The 20,333-nt window shown below is 37.8% G+C and overlaps 1 long non-coding RNA gene across 1 annotated transcript in view; it reads right to left on the bottom strand.

Moving 5' to 3' along the window:
* LOC116567251 overlaps positions 1–19,961 on the bottom strand; it is a 171,871-nt gene extending 151,910 nt beyond the window's left edge. The window contains exon 1 of the long non-coding RNA XR_004276171.1: positions 19,880–19,961. This is a non-coding gene — a long non-coding RNA (uncharacterized LOC116567251). The remainder of the gene's footprint in view (positions 1–19,879) is intronic.
* Between the last annotated feature and the right edge of the window lie 372 nt (positions 19,962–20,333).

Here is a 20,333-nt window from a genome sequence, read left to right as displayed (position 1 = left end):
TAAAAAGTCTATGGTCTAACAGCTGATGATGAATTACGGATCTGAGATCATAAGCTGAAGGAGATGGATGGCTTATGGAAGCCATGTGGGCCGTATTCCACACTGCAGAGTGGCAGAGAGTGAGGCCAAACGAGGAACTGACAAATATTCACAAGTACAAGTCTATAAATGGGAGGGAGTGAAGGGGACAATCTGTCACAGCAGCCAATCATGATCCACTAAAGAAACTTGTAAAAATACAAGATGATCAAAAACAAAAGTTTGTGAGAGGATGACTCCATCTGGCCTAAGTTTTCTTCCTTTTCACCCCAAATACTTGGAGCACTGAGTGGATCATGGTGTATACATGTGCTCAGCATGGATGGAGTAAGAAAAAGCTCAGAGAAATATTTCCTTCCCATGTTATTTTTCAGGAAAGAGCTGATCCTGACAGAACAGACCTCACTTAAAAATGAATCAGAATCAGAAGAAATCTGCACCCAAAGTGGGTAAAGATACCATAATATAAAATGTACAAAGTAATACAACAAAGGGAGAGCAAACAAAAGTTGCTATTTGAATGAGTGAGAAAATATTTTTAAAAATCCATGTAAACATTTTCAAAGAAACATTTTAAAACATGGCCCTAGATGAAACATCCAAAAGAAAAAAAAATTAAAAATTAGTAAGACGGGAGTTAAAAAGTAAGCTAAGGCAAGGCAAGGAAACATAAAAAGAAAAAGAAAAAGAAAAAATAGAATAAAAAAATGGAAGTAAATATCATCTCGCTAACTGCAAGAATTATAACAGACATAACCAAAAACATAAGTTTAGAAAAAAGCATAGGAAAAAGGGTTGAGAAAGGTGAGCCAAATGAAAGTGGATTCATAGATCCAGTGGAAAGCCAGGACCTTCTACATGTGCCTTGAGGAAGACCGCTGGGACAGCACAGGTTCTGACAACGTTTCAAGCATGGCTGAGAAGAAGATTACAAACAATATTGTAAGGTCGAAGCTCTAAGTGAAAGGCTGATATAGCGGGACTAAAGAATGCTACATCCAAAAACTAAGTTATATAAAGTTCTTAATTTCCTACAGAGCTAATATGATTTTCTCATGTTTCCCAAGCTGTCAGGCAAGGGAGAACCTTCAACTTTTACCAGTTAGTCTTCTCATCATCTCTTCTGATAGATGAAGATTTTTCTTTTTTACAGTTTTGAATATTTCCTGCTCTTCCCTCCATCATGTTTGCTCCTCTCAAGATGCTGTTTTGCTCTATGATAGAGCTTGCCATATACTTTCATGAAGATCAGGAATAATTAATATGTTACTGTCATGCTGCTTCCAAAATTGGTATAGAAAATGGGAGGAGAAAAGGTTTTTGCAGTATGGTCTCTTCCAAGAGCCTTCAAATTCTGCTAGGCAAAAAGTCCTCCTTTGTTTCTGGTTTTCTTATCAACCAAGCTAATCTGGTTTCTCCCTCTGATATTTTAGTTCAGAAAAGGGAGGTTAGCACATATTGACCACCCACCACCACCACCCCCAATCCCATTCCTTTTCACACATTCTCTCTGGGCAGAAGAGCTGGGCTTTCCATTATTTCTATATGGCATCACGAGTTACTCAGGCCTATAGTAAAGTAATATGCCCTTGTTTGATAGGACTGATTTTTGACTGGTATATCAATTATGGTACTGTTTTTCTTTGATGAAAAGCCACCTGTGAAACAAAATTGGAAAATGACCTCTTTTTGTAGGAGGGATTTTCCAATCTTGGGGCTATAAAACTTACAGCTAACTTTGAAGGTATAAGGCTAGATGACTACATGAAGAAGAAAAACTGGGTTAATACCACCCAAATGAAACAATATAATCAAAATCTTTTCCTGTCACTCCAACAGAAAACTTTTTTTAATGTAAGTTTGTATGCTGAGTGTAGTATTGCTAGACACAATCATTATAACTCACAATCTTAGCTAGCATTCCACCAAAATATTATGACTTTGAAAGTGAACAGATAAAGAACTTCAGGAAATGCCATATTAAATTGCCATGAAAGCAAAGACATCCTGGGGCTGTGTGCACACCAGTAATAGTAAAACATGTCTAGCTATTGCAGACGAGATCGGGCGCGTTCAGGGTGGTATGGCCGTAGACATGTCTAGCTATTGCAAAAAGGAAAAGAAAAATATGTATATCAGAGTTACACTAAGTAGTCTAAATGGCAACAAAAGAAACACCTAGCAATGCATGAGATTTAACTGAAGGTGGGAGGTGAAGTGGTGAGGAGATCCAAAACTATTCTGGATTCTTCTCTTCTTCCCCTTTTTCAAATAGTATCAGGCAAGACAATGGGAGAGGAAGAAAGAAGAGGCTGAGACATAGTTGAGTGCAAGGAGGTCATTTCTATCTGCAGCTGAGAAATTTGGTTTTGAACACAAAGTGTGTTTATTTCAAAGACCAGAGAAATTTAGACATGTCTAATGGCCTGGGTCAGTGCTTATTTGTATATAGAGCTTGTTTGTGGGAGGGTCTATATGCCAGAGAAATGGCCACAGTCCAGGAGAAGAGCGATATTCGAGAGTTGTATCTAGGAGCAACTGAGGTTCTTACCAGGAAGGTGGGGTTGGAAAGTCGAGTAACCTAATTGTGAGCAATGGAGGAAATGCCTGAATGCCTCACCCAGCTTTTCTGGGAGCACATTTAATGACTGCAGGCTTTAGGCTGACAGGGGACAGTGGTCCATTTGTTTGTGGACACAACTGAGAAACCACATATGGACCCCAAAAGATATATAGAAGAGATGGAAAGGGAACCAAAAGCACTGACAGTCAGGCTGATGCAAAACTCCACAAAATAAGGTGCACAAATCGTAATGCATCCCTATTTGTACACCAAGATTAATGTGTCCCAGGAGCATGGGCTCGAAAATCCTACGGATCTTCCATTTGTCAGAATTTTATATATAGCACAACACCATGTGCATAAAGAGATTGCATATGTATATGTTTGTCTATGCATAAAATATCTCTGGAAAAAGACACAAGTAGCTGATAACAGGGGCTGCCTCTAGGGAACTGGGAGGTGGTGTGCAAAGGGGAAGTTGACTTATTTTTAACTTTTTACATGAATATAACTTTTAACATTTTTATCATGCACATATTTCTTATTTGTAAAGCCCCATCCAATCTAATTATAAACAGAACAAAACGAGTCTTAGTGTTTTTAAAACTCATTTTTTCAGCAAAGATCCAAATTATAATGCCAATAAATGAGAACAGCCAGTTCCTCAATTTTTTAGTATAGGGGCCAGTATGTGGGTAAATCTATTGTTTCAGAATAGACAACAATGTGATTGTAAAGATTCCAGAAGTTTTATTGGCCAAAATCCATTTTTCCTATTAGCCTTCAGGAATAACCATTTTAAAAAATGATTTGATTTGATTATGAGATAATTTCTTAATGCCTCATTTTTCTTTCATTCTACCTGCCAGGAAACTCATATGGACAATGCTAAATTATAGTTCCTGACAGTTATTTTCCATTTCCTTTCTACCACTTCTTATCTGTATTTATCTTCATGTTTGTACAGCTATTTTACATAGTGGTTTTTACTAACAACCCCAAATATGCTTTGACAGTAGGGACTGCTTCATGTTAAATAACCAAAACCAAAAAACAAAAAACAGAACAAAAATAGTAATAATAAAGACCAAGTAAAATAATGAATTGAATAACCAATACCGAGACAATCTAGTCAAGAACTCTCAGGTAAAATTGTATGTGTTGAACTTTCTAGAGTATAGTTGGGCAATGCATATTAATTCTCTTTCTTAAAAAAAAATATATACACATCTAGAATCCAACTTCAGTCATTAGAGAGATCTTGCTGTGAAAGGCATTATTGATCCATCTTTCTGGGAAGGATAAATAACAGGCATATCTAGAGCACATATTCGGATCCAGTTTACCTTAGAAGTTTGTTTACTTGGGAAGGTATAAATTAGGTTTTAAGAATTCTTGAGAGACATTGAACCAGACTCAATAGCCCAGCAGTGTGAGAGAATAGGAAGCTCACATTGGAGCTGTCCAGTGTCCAATCTACCTGGTCTCAGGTAATCTTATGTGGTTCTCAGATCAGGGTGCTTCTGCTCCCCCTTTTCCTCCGGGGACATTTGGTTATTCTAGATACATTTTGGGTTATCGCATCTGGGGAGGATGGTGACATTGACAACTGATTGGGTAGAAGTGAGGATTGCTACTAGTAAACTTATAATTCATAGGACAATTTCCCACAACAAAGGATGATCTGCTCCAAAATCCCAGTAGTACCCAGACTGAGAAATTCTTGTCTAAATATATTGCTCTCTTGGGTTTTGCTCCCTCTCTTGAGGCATGGCCAGACAATTGGGCACATCTTCTCATTGCTCCACTGTATAATTAAGAAAAAGTGGTGGGTCAAGAATGGAAAGAAAAAAAAAAAAAAGAATGGAAAGGATTCATTTACTTTCCATGCTCCTGGCCACAATGCCACTGTTATCTATACTCAGGGATATTTTCAGTCTGAGGAGATGGCACTGAAATGAGAAGAAGAAAAAAAAAAGTGTTTTGTTTTGCTTTGTTTTGTTTAATATTTCATCCTTCCGGATTCCTCCTCTGAGGCAAGGAGTGCACAGCAAATCATTCACTTGAACAGGGGTAGAGCTGGAGCAAAATGCAGGGAGATAAACACATGATCAATAAATATTGTTAACAAAATGTTATATTATCCCTCCTATATTATAGAAATGCTAAAACCACTGAGTGAGAGAAAGTATGGAGCATCTGATTTCATCTGGTATATAAAGAGGCAAAAATGTAAAAATAGAATAAATGTAGGAAAAAGGTATTAGCCTAGAGGCAGGCTGAGGTGATCATGAAGTGGCTGGATAGAATTTGGAAAACCCAAAATCTGGATAATTAAACCCATCAATTTTTGTAAACCAAAGTTTTGCTTTAGGTGTTTTCTCCTTAACAATGACTTTTCTTTTTTTTTTTAATTAAGGAAAGGGTAGTCTTGAAAGTAATTATTTTTCCTGCTTTGTACTTTCCTAGAGATAAATATGGAAATTTGTGAGGAATAATAAAGAAGTAGATATATGGGCCTGGCCAATTCTCATATTTGTTAAAGCATTCTCTACATAATTACACATTAGATATATATATTATCTGCTTCCAAAGACCAGGTAAAAATAGATATGAAACAAAACATGAACAGATGTTGAAATTCTAAAATATTAGCAGTACATATTCACGAATCTTCATCTATTTCATCTTTTAAAAATTAATTTAAAATGTTAGATAAATATTTAAGAGCACTTCGACATTTGTTTTTTCATGTAATATACATCTTCTCACCGGTGATGATAATCATTTAGTGCTATTTCTTAGAAAACGAAGTTCGCCGATGTCATAAATGATAGATTCTTGAAGGGCAGCAGAATATGCTATTCCAAAATATGCCTCGTTGACATAAGGACTATTTTAAGCTGATTATTTTAAGAAACAGCAGGAGCAAAAGAAGCTCTGAAAACAATAAAAGTTACCCTTCTGTAAAGGAAATCTGTGTTTGTAAAATTATCTCTCTCTGTACCAGATAGAGAAGGACAACTCTAAGTCACAAGAAACTCTTAACAACAGAAAAGGTATAGACTTAAATTTGCATAACAAATCTTAGCCTTCCTACTCCTAGTAACCTCTCTTAACTGGCCTTCCCTTTCCCACCCACCCCCCAACAGAAACATGTTTTTTTTCCATTTGTGTTTAACTAAAGAAGGTATTTAAGCTGGTGATGTAGGCCTCCCAAAGGGTTATTCATTTCCCCATGGATATCACCCATCTATAACAAGGTATATATGTTAATAAATTTCTGAGGGTTTTTTTTTTAATTAATCTTTTACAAGGAGTCTTGGCTAAAAAGTCAAAAGAGAAGGAAAGTCATTTTTCCTCCCCTACACTCTAAAACACAACAAAAAGAAAACAGCACACTGCTTGATTTTAACATTTCCTCCTCCTACAGAAGACTTTTTATAGTAAGAAAATATATTCTAGATGCTGGTACAAAGAGAGATGGTCATTAATGTAAAAAGACAAAGGAAAGAAGGGTTATGGTGTTTATAAATATCTTATTGTAACTTCCTTTATCTCAATTACACAGATACTAGGTTGGCAAAATGTGCTAATCTGTTGGTCTGGAACCACTGGCTTCCCAGAAAACCATGACTGACTACTTCAACTATGTATTCAAGTTCTTCCTCTTCTATGTCCTAATCCCTCCTCCCGCACAAAAAGGGGGTGAGGGGGCTTGCTTTCTTTTAAGAGAGGACTTTCAAGGCAACTGTGTAGAGGTAAGTTTCCTATCCCTATGTATTTTTTTTTTCCTGACACCACAGAATGGGAACATAATATGGGAACATAATAACAATATAATCTCAATTTTCATTTTTTTGGGGAGCAGTGTTTTACTCTTGCTTTTTGAAATGGATTCTTCTAAATGCCCTTTTAACCCTTTGTTTACTTTCTACTACTAGTTTCTGAGAGATGCGTCCTAAACTCTCATGCCTTTTTAACCACCATACTTCTTCTAGAAAAGCCTAACACCCATTAACATCCAAATGTGCACAACTTTCAAATTAGATCTCAATTTCATTAAGATGTGTATTTCTAACTACAAAGTTTCTGATACTTGTGTTTGCAATTCATTAGGGTACCTCAAGATGGTGGTGAGGCTGTTAGTTTGTATAGATTGTATGTAGAGTATATTTTTCTCTCTCCATACTGAAATGTGTCAGCAATTTTTTTAAGTTAAAAGATTTTACTTATCTACTTACTGGAGAGAGAAAGAAAGAACGGGAGCAGGGTGAGGAGCTGAGGGACTCCCCACTGATCAGGGAGCCTGATGTAGGCTTGATCCCAGGACTCTGGGATCAGGACCTGAGGCGAAGGCAGACACTCAACTGTCTGAGCCACCCAGGTACCCCAAAATGTGTAAGCAATTTAAAAAGGATTCAGGAATTATATTTTTTATAATTCTAATAGCAAAATCATATCTGGTTTCTATAAGAGGTAATAAAAGAAACACTCATAGGAAAAAGACTATAGAAATTCAACAATGTAGGAACTTAAAAACGCATACCCCTTAGAGTTCACTGATGGTAGAAAGAAATGTCTATTACTTACTGACTTTAAAGGTAAGTAATAGATATTTCTTTCTATGATCAGTGAACTTAGTGACTTGCAAGAAACTTTAGGTATTGCATTCAACATAAAGCTAGAAGCATAAGGTTTATCTAGCTCTTAAACTTGCAGCTTAGTCTTCCTACAGACTTACTTTCACCTTTATATTGAAAAGAAAAAAACCACCTTTGTGTTATTTTTGCGTGCCAATTCTACATACCACAGATCTAACAAAATCATGATGAATCGGTTTGCTCCATAAAGAACTCTAAGATAGGGCGCCTGGATGGCTCAGTGGGTTAAGCCACTGCCATCGGCTCAGGTCATGATCTCGGGGTCCTGGGATCGAACCCCACATCACGTTCTCTGCTCAGCGGGGAGCCTGCTTCCCTTTCTTTCTCTCTGCCTGTCTCTCTGCCTACTTGTGATTTCTCTCTTTCTCTGTCAAATAAATAAATAAAAATTTGGGGGAAAAAGAAAAAAAAAAGAACTCTAAGATATTGTTAGTAAGGAGAATCCAACAGACCCAGATGGAACTGATTCTGATCCCCATGCTCTTGGCTACGACTTTCCTCCTGCTAGCAGAATTTAGGTTTGTAGTACTGAGACACAGGACATAATGATAAAACTAAAAAACTAAAAACCTAAAAATCTGACATCAGAAAACCTAGGTTATCTCAAGAGCCAGAGAAACATTGTCCCAATTCTGCCACATGCACCGTGAGATCTGATACTAGGCCTGCCTCATTTACTAGTGACTTTTCACAACACAATGACCCGATCCCTAGCACCTAGTACAGTAAATAATAGTGAGTCTGTGCTGACAAATACCACTGACTAAATGATTAAACTTCACAAAATTTACTTGTCATCCCTATGCCACAGTTTCTTCATCTGTATAAAGGGGAAAAACGTCATTGGACTCAAGAAACTTCATATGAGGATCAGAGGAGATAATGCATGTTTTTATGGCTTGTGTTTTTGTTTGTTTGTTTGTTTGTTTTTCAGAGAGAGAGAGTATGCATATGAGCCAGTGGTGGGGAGTTGGGGGGGCAGAGCAGAGGGAGAGAGGGATTCTTTAAGCAGGCTCCATGCCCAGTGCAGAGCCTGACGTGGGGCTCGATCTCATTATGACACTGAGATCACAACCTAAGCTGAAATCAAGAGTCAGATGCTTAACCAACTGAGCCACTGAGGCGCCCCATGTTTTCATGGTTTTTAAACTCTTGAGTGTTATGCCAAATTAGTTAAAATTATTCTTATTGCTAATTAAAGCAGCTAGATTCAACAACATCATCATGCTAGAACTAAAAGCTTTGCAACTATTTACACTTTTTCTGGCCTCCATCCTCCCCTGGCATATACCCAGCCTGAATAAATTCAGCCACCAGGGGCTATGTCTGCATCTGCAAACAAAGAAAATCAAACAACTCAGCTGATGAGTGTCCTGGTTTCTAACCATATCTAGTATATCACACAGGATAGGCTGGTCAGATTTCAATAAGAAACAGCCACAATAGTTTATATAGCTTAAAGCAAAGGCATACTACTTCTTCACACTATAGTTCATGATGCAAGTTTGGGGGTTCTCCTAAATGACAAACTTGTGATCCAGCATGACAATGTAGCCACTGTTTGGATTATTTGTTAATTGTTGTGACAGAGGAAAAGAGTTCTGGAAGATTTTCCACTGGCAATTAAATCTTCCTTCGAGCAATAAAACTGGGCTCTTCTGTTAATCAATTCATTGGCTGGAAATAATTCCATGGGGGATAGAAGATGAAAGCTGGCCATGAACTCAGAGGCTGAAGAGCTGGAAATACAAGATGAATGTTAATGGCTGCAACACTTGGACGCTCAAAGAGTCCCCCAAATCCTACCTGTCTCAATCTTTTCCCTTTTACTTTTTTGCAACAACCATTTACAACCTTCTTCTTTCTTCAAATTTCCTATTAATCACCTTCTAGTATCTAAAGATGTTCTCTCCACCTACTTCATTGAGAAATGGAAGCTATCAGCCCCTCTTGGGGTACTAAGTTCTGTGAGGACAGGGATACATAATGGTCTTCCTTGCAGTTGTATCCTTTCTACTTAACATAGTGACAGCATAAAAGTTGTCAAGTAACTATTACACAAATCTTTACTTCAAATATCAGGTCTTTCCTACTGATATCTCTAGTAAGCTAAAAAGTAGCCCTGATATGGCATCTGGAATTTGTGTTACTACATACAAGGGCAAAAGAGAATGTTTGCAGATGTGACTCAATTAAAGATCTTGAGTTGGGAAGGTTTATTCTGGGTTATCTGGTTGGGCACTAAATGCAATATATGCATCTTTACAATGAGAAGAGAAAGCAAGTTTTGACACAGAAAAGATTATGTGAAAATGGAGTGGAGACAGATCTGAAGAGCCTGGTCTTGAATATTGGAGCATGGTAGCCAGGAACCAAGAATTGGCAACAGCCACCAGAAGCAAAAAGAGACAAGGGATGGATTGTTCCCTAGGGCCTCTGGAATCATTATGTCCATTTCAACACCTTGATGTTTTGGCTTCTAGAAATGAGAAGAAATGTCACTGAGTTTCTGCTCATTTGTCATGAGAACCTAATACATATTAGATTTATGTAGGATGTATATTTTCTAGAATGTGTGCATTGGGAAAAACATATTCCTATATTTGAAAGGGCTTAATATTAACATAGAAACTAAAAAACTAGTTGTGATTTTTATTGACATGCATTTGCTACATTTCAAAAAGTTGTAGTACTTGCAGTACAGTTTTACTGCCTTGAAATGAGTGGCTTTAGGGTGGGGTTTTCAAAATATCGAAATTATATTCAGCACATACTTGACCATCTCCCAGATTTGGAGAGTTTAAAATATATTCATTACAATTGCTAGAGTTTGTGGAGGTAAAATTGCATGTGGTTCAATTTTAGTAGTCATGGTAGCAATGAGGCTTACCAAAATTACTTGTTTATTGGGTTTGCTGCCATCTCTTCATTCTTTTCTTCTCTTTTTACACATTAATACTGTGCTATATTTATTTTACTTCTCCGGTGGTTCCTAATTCACTTTTCTTCAAAATATCCAAAATCTAATAGCCCTTACTTATATATATTGGCATTGCTACAACAGAAATCCAATCCCTTGAAAATATAAGGAATGATTATAAGTCTACAGAAATCTTTGAGTGGTTCTTTAGAACTCAGGCTACAAGTATAGAACATAGCTATTCCAGATATGAAAGCAAATGAGGCTTTCACATGACAATGACAAACTATAATCTTTTTTTTAAGATTTTATTTATTTGAGGAGAGAGAGGCAAGATGGTGGAGAAGAAGCAGACTGGAAATGACATCAGGTCACAAGAGTTCAGCTAGATAGTAATCAAACCATTCTGAACACCTACAAACTCAACTGCAGATCAAAGAGAAGAAGAGCAGCAATTCTAGGAACAGAAAATCGACCACTTTCTGAAAGGTAGGACGTGCAGAGAAGTGAATCTGAAGAGATGGGAAGATAGACTGTGGGGGGGAGGGGCCAGCTCCTGAGAAGTGGCGGAGCAGTGGAGCATGAAATATGAACTTTTAGAAGTCTGCTCCACTGAGGAACATCGCTCCAGAGGCTAAGGGTAAAGCCCTCACAGATACAGTGTAGTTTCAGGACCTGTGGGGTCACTGAAAGATCAGGGGTGTCTGAGTGTGGCAGAGTTCCCAGGTATCAGAGCAGGGAAGCCAAGTACAGAGATGGAGCTGAGGAGTGAGCTCTCAGTTTGGGATTACCTTAAACTGTGATCCATGGTACAGTTGGGCAATTGCTCTTTGAGCACAGACCCCACAAGTGGCAGATCCAGGGAGACTCGCCTTCCTTCTCTGGAGGCAGGAATTTGCTGGTTTGGAGACTCCAAATGGGGCTGTGCATCAGAGTCAGAGACGGAAACACTCAGTCACAGGCCGGGTGAGCCCAGAGTGCAGCCAGAGACCAGGGAGACGGGAGTGATTGGCCCCTTATCTCTGAGGGCGCAGTGAGGAGTAGGGTCTTGAGCTCTCGGCTCCTCTGTGCTAGAGATTGGGAGGCCACCATTTTCATTCCCATCCTCCAGAGCTCTACGGAAAGCATTCAGGGAACAAAAACTCCTGAGAGTGAACTCAAACTCAAGCAGATTTCTTAGCCAGGCCCCTGGCAAGGACAGTGAATTCCACCTTGGGCAAAGACATTTGAGAATCACTGCAATAGGCCCCTCCCCCAGGAGATCAGCAAGAACATCCAGCCAAGACCAAGATCACAGATCAAGGAGAACAGCAGGACTCCAGAGATAGGGGAGAGCAATTCATGGAATTCATGGCTTTCTCCCCATGATCCTTTAGTCTTGCAAAGTTAAATTAAATTTTTTAATTTCATTTTTTTCTTATTCTAATTTTTAACTTTTCATCTCTCCTCTTTTAACGTTTTTTTAACTAGTTTATCTTAACAACTTTTCTTTAAAAAAAAAAACAACTTTTTAAACCTTCATTATTATAGTCACATTTTATCCTTCATTGTATTTAACCTTATTTTGTATATACATATAGAGGTTGTTGTTTTTTCTTTCTAAAAATTTTGGGATACAATTTCTTCCAATAGATCAAAATATACCCTAAATCTAGCACAGGGCTTTGTTCTAGTCTCCAGCCTGAGCACATTCTCTCCCCCGGTTTTTTTTCTTCCTTTTTCTAACCAACTTATGCTGTCAATTTCTCTTTTAGATTTTTTCTTCATCTTTACACTCATATTCCATCCCTTTATTGTATTTATCCTTATTTTTGTGTTATATATAAGTTTTTCTTTCTTTAAAATTTTGAGAGGAAGTTTCTTCTAAGAGACCAAAACACCCAAAATCAAGTGGGTGGCTCTGTTCTATTCACCAGTCTAATGTAAATATATATATATATATATATATATATATATATATATAAATCTTTATTTATATATATAAATATATATATACATATATATATATATCTTTACACTCCTTTTCTTCTCCCCCCAGTATGGGGTCTCTTCTGATTTGGATGGCATATATTTTTCTGGGGTTTCTGCCACCCTTTTAGTATTTTATTCTCTTATTCATATATTCTTACCTGGATAAAATGACAAGGCAGAAAAACTCACCACAAAAAAAAAAAAAAAGAACAAGATGCAGTACCAATGTCTAGGGACCTAATCAATAAAGATATTGGTAATATGTCATATCTAGAGTTCAGAATGACGATTCTCAAGGTGCTATCTGGGCTCAAAAAAGGCATGGAGGATATTAGAGAAACCCTGTCTGGAGAAATATAATCCCTTTCTGGAGAAATAAAAGAACTAAAATCTAACAAAGCTGAAATTGAAAAAAGAATTAATGAGGTGCAATCAAGAATGGAGGCTCTTACTGCTAGGATAAATGAGGCAGAAGAGAGAATTAGTGATATAGAAGACCAAATTATGGGGAATAAAGAAGCTAAGCAAAAGAGAGACAAACAACTGCTGGACCATGAGGGGAGAATTTGAGAGGTAAGTGATACCATAAGATGAAATAATATTGGAATAATTGGGATTCTAGAAGAAGAAGAAAGAAAGAGGGGGTCAGAAGGTATATTGGATCAAATTATAATAGAGAATTTCCCTAATATGGCAAAGGGAACAAACATCAAAATCCAGGAGGCACAGAAAACACCGCTCAAAATCAATAAAAATAGGTCCACACCCCATCATCTAATAGTAAAACTTACTAGTCTAAGTGACAAAGAGAAAATCCTGAAAGCAGCTCGGGACAAGAAGTCTGTAACATATAATGATAAAAATATTAGATTGGCAGCAGACTTATCCACAGAAACCTGGCAGGCCAGAAAGAACTGGCATGATATATTCGGAGCACTAAATGAGAAAAATATGCAGTCAAGAATACTATATCTCTAGAAACGGAAGGAAAATGGCCAAACTCAGTGGGTTTAAAGCCTCTGCCTTTGGCTCAGGTCATGATCCCAGAGTCCTGGGATCAAGCGCCGCATGGGTTCTCTGCTCAGCAGGGAGCCTGTTTCCTCCCCTCTCTCTCTGCCTGCCTCTCTGCCTACTTGTGATCTCTGTCTGTCAAATAAATAAATAAAATATTTTAAAAAAAGAATACTATATCCAGCTAGGCTATCATTGAAAATAGATGGAGAGATAAAAAGCTCCCAGGACAAACAAAAACTGAAAGAATTTGCAAATACCAAACCAGCCCTACAGAAAATATTGAAAGAGGTCCCCTAAGCAAAGAGAGAGCCTAAAGCAGTAGACCAGAAAGGAACAGAGACAATACACAGTAATAGTCACCTTACAGGCAATACAATGGCACTAAATTCATATTTTTTCAGTAGTTACCCTGAATGTAAATGGGCTAAATGCCCCAATCAAAAGACACAGGGTATCAGAATGGATAAAAAACAATACCCATCAATATGCAGATATGCAAAAAACTCATTTTAGACCTGAAGACACCACCAGATTTAAAGTGAGGGGGTGGTAAACAATTTACCATGCTAACGGACATCAAAAGAAAGCCGGGGTGGAAATCCTTATATCAGATAAATTAGATTTTAAGCCAAAGACTATAATAAGAGATGAAGAAGGACACTATATCATATTGAAAGGGTCTGTCCAACATAGATTTTAAATATCTATGCCTCTAACATGGGAGCAGCCAGCTATATAAACCAATTAGTAACAAAATCAAAGAAACACATTGACAATAATACAATAATAATAGGGGACTTTAACACCCCCCCTCACTGAAATGGACAGATCATCCAAGCAAAAAATCAACAAGGAAATAAAAACCTTAAATGACACACTGGACCAGATGGACATCACAGATATATTCAGAACATTCCACCACAAAGCAACAGAACACACATTCTTCTCTAGTGCACATGGAACATTCTCCAGAATAGATCACTTCCTGAATCACAAATCAGGTCTCAACTGGTACCAAAGATTGGGATCATTCCCTGCATATTTTCAGACCACCTTGCTCTGAAGCTAGAACTCAATCACAAGAGGAAAGTTGGAAAGAACTGAAATACATGGAGGCTAAAGAACATCCTACTAAAGAATGAATAGGTCAACCAAGAAATTAAAGAAGAATTGAAAAAATATCATGGAAACAAATGATAATGAAAACATAACTGTTCACAATCTGTGGTACATAGCAAAGGCGGTCCTGAGAGGAAAGTATATAGCAATACAAGCCTTTCTCAAGAAACAAGAAAAGTCCCGAGTACACAACCTAACCCTACACCTAAAGGAGCCCGAAAAAGAACAGCAAAGAAAATCTAAACCCAGCAGGAGAAGAGAAATCATAAAGATCAGAGCAGAAATCAATGAAATAGAAACCAAAAGAACAGTAGAACAAATCAATGAAAGTAGGAGCTCTTTCTTTGAAAGAATTAATAAGATTGATAAACCCCTGGTCAGATTTATCAAAAAGAAAAGAGAAAGGACCTAAATAAATAAAATCATGAATGATAGAGGAGAGATCACAACCAACACCAAAGAAATACAAACAATTACAAGAATATATTATGAGCAATGATGCGCCAGCAAATTTGACAATCTGGAAGAAATGGATGCATTACTAGAGATATATAAACAACCACAACTGAACCAGGATGAAATAGAAAACCTGAGCAGACCTGACCCATAAGGAGATTGAAGCAGTCATCAAAAATCTCCCAAAACCAAGAGGCCAGGGCCAGACAGCTTCCCAGGGGAATTATATCAAACATTTAAAGAATTAATACCTGATACTGAATGAATGAATACCCTGAAACTGTTCCAAAAAATAGAAATGGAAGGAAAATGGCCAAACTCATTTTATGAGGCCAGCATTACCTTGATCCCCAAACCAAAGACCCCATCAAAAAAAGAAAATTAAGACCAATATCCTTGATGAACACAGATGTGAAAATTCTCACCAAAATACTAGCCAATAGGATTCAACAGTGCATTAAAAGGATTATTCACCATGACCAAGTGGGATTTATTCCTGGGCTGCAAGTTTGGTTCAACATCCGCAAATCAATCAATGTGATATAATACATTAATAAAAGAAAGAACAAGAACTATATGATACTCTCAATAGATGCTGAAAAAGCATTTGACAAAGTCCAGCATCCTTTCTTGATCAAAACTGATCTTCAAAGTGTAGGGATAGAGGGTACATTCCTCAATACCATCAAAGCCACCTATGAAAAACCCACAGCGAGTATCATTCTCAATGGGGAAAAACTGAGAGCTTTTCCCCTAAGGTCAGGAACATAGCAGGGATGTCCATATCACCACTGTTATTCGATATAGTACTAGAAGTCCTAGACTCAGCAATCAGACAACAACAACAAAAAAGGCATATGAATCAGCAAAGAAGAAGTCAAACTCTCACTTTTTGCACATGATATGATACTTTATGTGGAAAACCCAAAAGATTCCACTCCAAAACTGCTAGAACTTGTACAGGAATTCAGTAAAGTGTCAGGATATAACATCAATGCACAGAAATCAGTTACATTTCTATAGACCAACAATAAGACAGAAGAAAAGAGAAATTAAGGAGTTGATCCCATTTACAATTTCACCCAAACTATAAGATACCTAGGAATAAACCTAACCAAAGAGGCAAAGAATCTGTACTCAAAAAACTATATAGCACTCATGAAAGGAATTGAGGAAGACACAAAGAAATGGAAAAATGTTCCATGCTCATGGATTGGAAGAACAAATCTTGTGAAAATGTCTATGCTACCTAAAGCAATCTACACATTTAATACAATTCCTATCAAAATCCCATGCATTTTTTTCAAAGAAATGGAACAAATAATCCTAAAATTTGTATGGAAACAGAAAAGACCCCAAATAGCCAGAGGAATGTTGAAGAAGAAAAGCTGAAGTTGGTGGTATCCCAATTCCAGACTTCAAGCTCTATTACAAAGCTGTCATCATCAAGACAGTATGGTACTGATATGAAAAAAGACAGATAGATCAATGGAACAGAATAGAGAGCCCAAAAATACACCCTCAACTCTATGCTCAACTAATCTTTGACAAAGCAGGAAAGAATGTCCAAAGAAAAAAGACAGTCTCTTCAACAAATGGTGTTGGGAAAATCGGAGAGCCACATGCAGAAAAATGAAAGTGAGCCATTTCCTTACACCACACACAAAAATAGATTCAAAATGGATGGAAGACCTCAACGTGAGACAGGAATCCATCAAAATCTTTGAGAACACAAGCAGCAACCTCTTCGACCTCAGCCACAGCAACTTCTTCCTAGAAACATCGCGAAAGGCAAGGGAAGCAAGGTCAAAAATGAACTATTGGGACTTCGTCAAGATCAAAGCTTTTGTACAGCAAAGGAAACAGTAAACAAAACCAAAGACAACTGACAGAATGGGAGAAGATGACATATCAGATAAAGGACTAGTATCCAAAGTATATTTTATTTTATATTTTTTATTTTTTTTAATTTTTTTGATAATTTATTTATTTCACAGACAGAGATCACAAGTAGGCAGAGAGGCAGGCAGAGAGAAGGGGAAGCAGGCTTCCTGCTGAGCAGAGAGCCTGATGTGGGGCTCGATCCCAGGACCCTGGGATCATGACCTGAGCCAAAGGCAGAGGCTTTAACCCACTGAGCCACCCAGGCGCCCCCAAAGTATATTTTAGATAGAGAGAGAACTTATCAAACTCAACACCCAAAGAAGAAATAATCCAATCAAGAAATGGGCAGTGGACATGAACAGACATTTCTGCAAAGAAGACATCCAGACGGCCAACAGACACATGAAAAAATGCTCCACATCACTCAGCATCAGGGAAATACAAATCAAAACCACAATGAGATACCACATCACACCAGTCAGAATGGCTAAAATTAACAAGTCAGGAAATAACAGATGTTGAAGAGGATGTGGAGAAAGGGGAACCCTCCTACACTGTTGGTGGGAATGCAAGCTGGTGCAGCCACTCTGGAAAAGTTGAAAATAGAGCTACCCTATGACCCAGCAATAGTACCACTGGGTATTTACCCTAAAGATACAAATGTAGTAAACTAAAGGGGCACGTGCACCCGAATGTTTATAGCAGCAATGCCCAGAATAGCCAAACTATGGAAAGAACCTAGATGTCTATCAACAGATGAATGGATTAAGAAGACGTGGTATACACACGCGTGGGTGCGTGCACACACACGCACACACACACACACACACACACACACTGGAATACTATGCATCCATCAAAAGAAATGAAATCTTGCCATTTACAATGATGTGGATGGAACTATAGGGTACTATGCTGAGTGAAATAAGTCAATCAGAGAAAGACAATTCTCATATGATCTCCCTAATATGAGGAATTTGAGAGGAAGAGTGTGGGATTTGGGGGGTAGGAGAAGAATAAATGAAACAAGACGGGATCGGGAGGGAGACAAACCATAAGAGACACTTAATCTCACAAAACAAACTGAGGGTTGCTGGGGGGAATATGAAGAGGTAGGGAGAGGGTGGTGGGGTTATGGACATTAGGGAGGGTATGTGCTATGGTGAGTGCTATGAAGTGTGTAAACTTGGAGATTCACAGACCTGTACCCCTGGGGCAAATAATACATTATACATTAATAAAAATAATCAATTTTAAAAAAATATTTTATTTATATGAGAGAGAGAGACAGCCCAAACATTAGTGGGGGGTGCAGGGGGAGAGGGTAAAGCAGGTTCCCCACCAAGCAGGGAGCCCAACATAGGTCTCCATTCCAGGACCCTGAGATCATGACCCAAGTCCAAGGCAGACACTTTAACCTTTAATCACCTGAGACACCCAGGTGCCCCAAATGACAAAGTCTTCATGAAAGCTGAAATACCTAAGTACAATTTAGAGAACTATTGGAATGGGCTCTGTGAGGGAATTAAAACTCTTTCTTATATAGCTGCATAGTTGCTCAGTTATCTAAGCAGGGATTTTAAACTCTCAAGGCATACATATCTATGATTTTCCATTAGCATATAGTAATATTTACCTCTTATGCAAATTACTTAATGTATAATTCTAATGTACATCCATTTATGTTTTATTTCATTACGTTTGATTTTTCAAAAATAAACCCTACCACGATAGATTTCTGGAAAAAAATTTAACCAGTGCAATGACTCTTTGTAATAACTGGATGCAATTATAAGATACTTCATAAAGTACTAAAAAATAATTCACTCTGTGGTATTTTGTTGGTCTACAAGAGTTATATTGCTGTTTCTGAAGTGGTTTTGCTTACACTCTAAGGGTCTTCAATACAATGGGAGTTTATAGCTCACTCTCCTCTTTCTGGTTGTTCCCATACCAGCAGCACAAAGATAATGCTTTTGTTTCTATTTAGATTGTAAATCCCTTGTGCATTCCAAATATTAATCAGTGTTTATTTCACTTCTGGATCCTCCCTTTTCTTCCCCATCCTGCCCTCTATAGTTTTCACTGGCTACATAATGAGACACAGCTGATGCTGTTTATTCCTGTTGGGGTATTTTTAACATCAGACTTTTTCTCTGTACATCCAGCTTCGCCCACTCTCATTTGAATCTAAGCCCTGTTTCTCTTTGACTTGCCCCTCAGGAAGTCTCATCTATGCACAAAACGGCCTTTGAAGTGAAAGGGAGCTTCCCTCTTCAATGGTCTCCCTTATCCAGGATGCCAGGAAAGAATAGGTTCTTCCCAAACAACTGAATGTAGGGGTTGTGTCTTCTGTGTTTGACAGGATCCCCATGTCTCCACTTCTTCCAGAATGTCAAGTGGTGCCAGCCGGCTCCACCACCCACATGGGTGTTTCTTAAATGTTAAGTGAATGGATGAATGAAACCTAATGTGAGTCTATGAGAAAAGAAAAGAAAAAACCCCACAAAACTAAAAGTTAATTCACATTTTCCAGCTGTATCAAAAGCAGTCTGTCTCTGATAATATATGGAGGCATTTAGCAAAAAGAAGTAATTGCAGATGGAAACAGTAAGTGATCCCAGAAGAGCAACAGACTTCAAACAAAAGGGATCCATTGCATTCTTATTGTGTCTATATTTCCCAAGAGAGCAAGACCCTTGCTTTATTTGGAAACTAGAATTTTTAATGTGCTATATAAGTCAGCAAAAATTTGTATCACAGAAAAGCTATAGTGAACCAGGAAAAATAAAAGGTGAGAGTGGGTGGGCGGTAAAACAAAATGATGAGGGACTATTTAGCTCAAATTTGTAACAACTTAGGGTTTTTTCATCCCACGTTTTTATTATCCTAGCATTACAATACTTTTTAAATGTTTATGAAATACTATGTTTTTTATGAAGCAAGTATTAAGGATTTTAGACATCATAATATCTCAAAAAGTATCGGTAAAATGACAGGTTTAAAATACAAGATGGCATGGAAATGAAGAAAGAAACAAAGAAATAGTATAATTGAATATATCACTTGAGGAATGGAGGCTTTTTGCTCCAAACTGGAAAAACTGAAAGGAAAAAACAGAACCTCATTTATAAAATTCACCTGTACCTTTCAGTGCATACATGGCAAAACCAGAAAAATGGAGACAACCAAAATACTGGCTATCGTCACAAAGCACATCATCAGCAAATCAAAATGCTCAACTTTCACCATGATAACATTGATGTAAATGTAAGAAGATACTTCCCCAAACCACAGCAAATCTATGAGCAAAGCAGGGGGACAAAATCTAGAGGTGGTGATGGTTCACATGCGGAATGTACACAAAAAGCATTCAGATTTTAGAATCTTCCTCTCCTACCCATCTTTGTCACAGTAACTAACTGATGCTTTCATGAGAACTTTAGAGGCAAAAGGGCAGCTTGCCCTAACAGTTTGTGTTAGAAAATGTCAGACGCTTCTTTCCCAAGGTGAATAGCGTGATAGCGTGATGGATGCCTTAACAGAAGAGAACAGTAAATCATGCCAACTCTGCCCTATCTGTACTCTTCACTTCTCAGAGTGTCCAAGGCCTGACTGAAAGAAGTAGTGAGTCACTTCCATGCCCCAACAGTTGGACAGGGAGACAAAACACCCATATTGTTAAAAAAAAAAGTAAGCCTCG

The sequence above is a fragment of the Mustela erminea genome, chromosome 1, assembly GCF_009829155.1.
Source record: "Mustela erminea isolate mMusErm1 chromosome 1, mMusErm1.Pri, whole genome shotgun sequence".
Taxonomy (NCBI): Eukaryota; Metazoa; Chordata; class Mammalia; order Carnivora; family Mustelidae; genus Mustela; species Mustela erminea.
The sequence above is the reverse complement of the archived record's forward strand: the minus strand, read 5'-3'. Positions and strand labels throughout refer to the sequence as shown.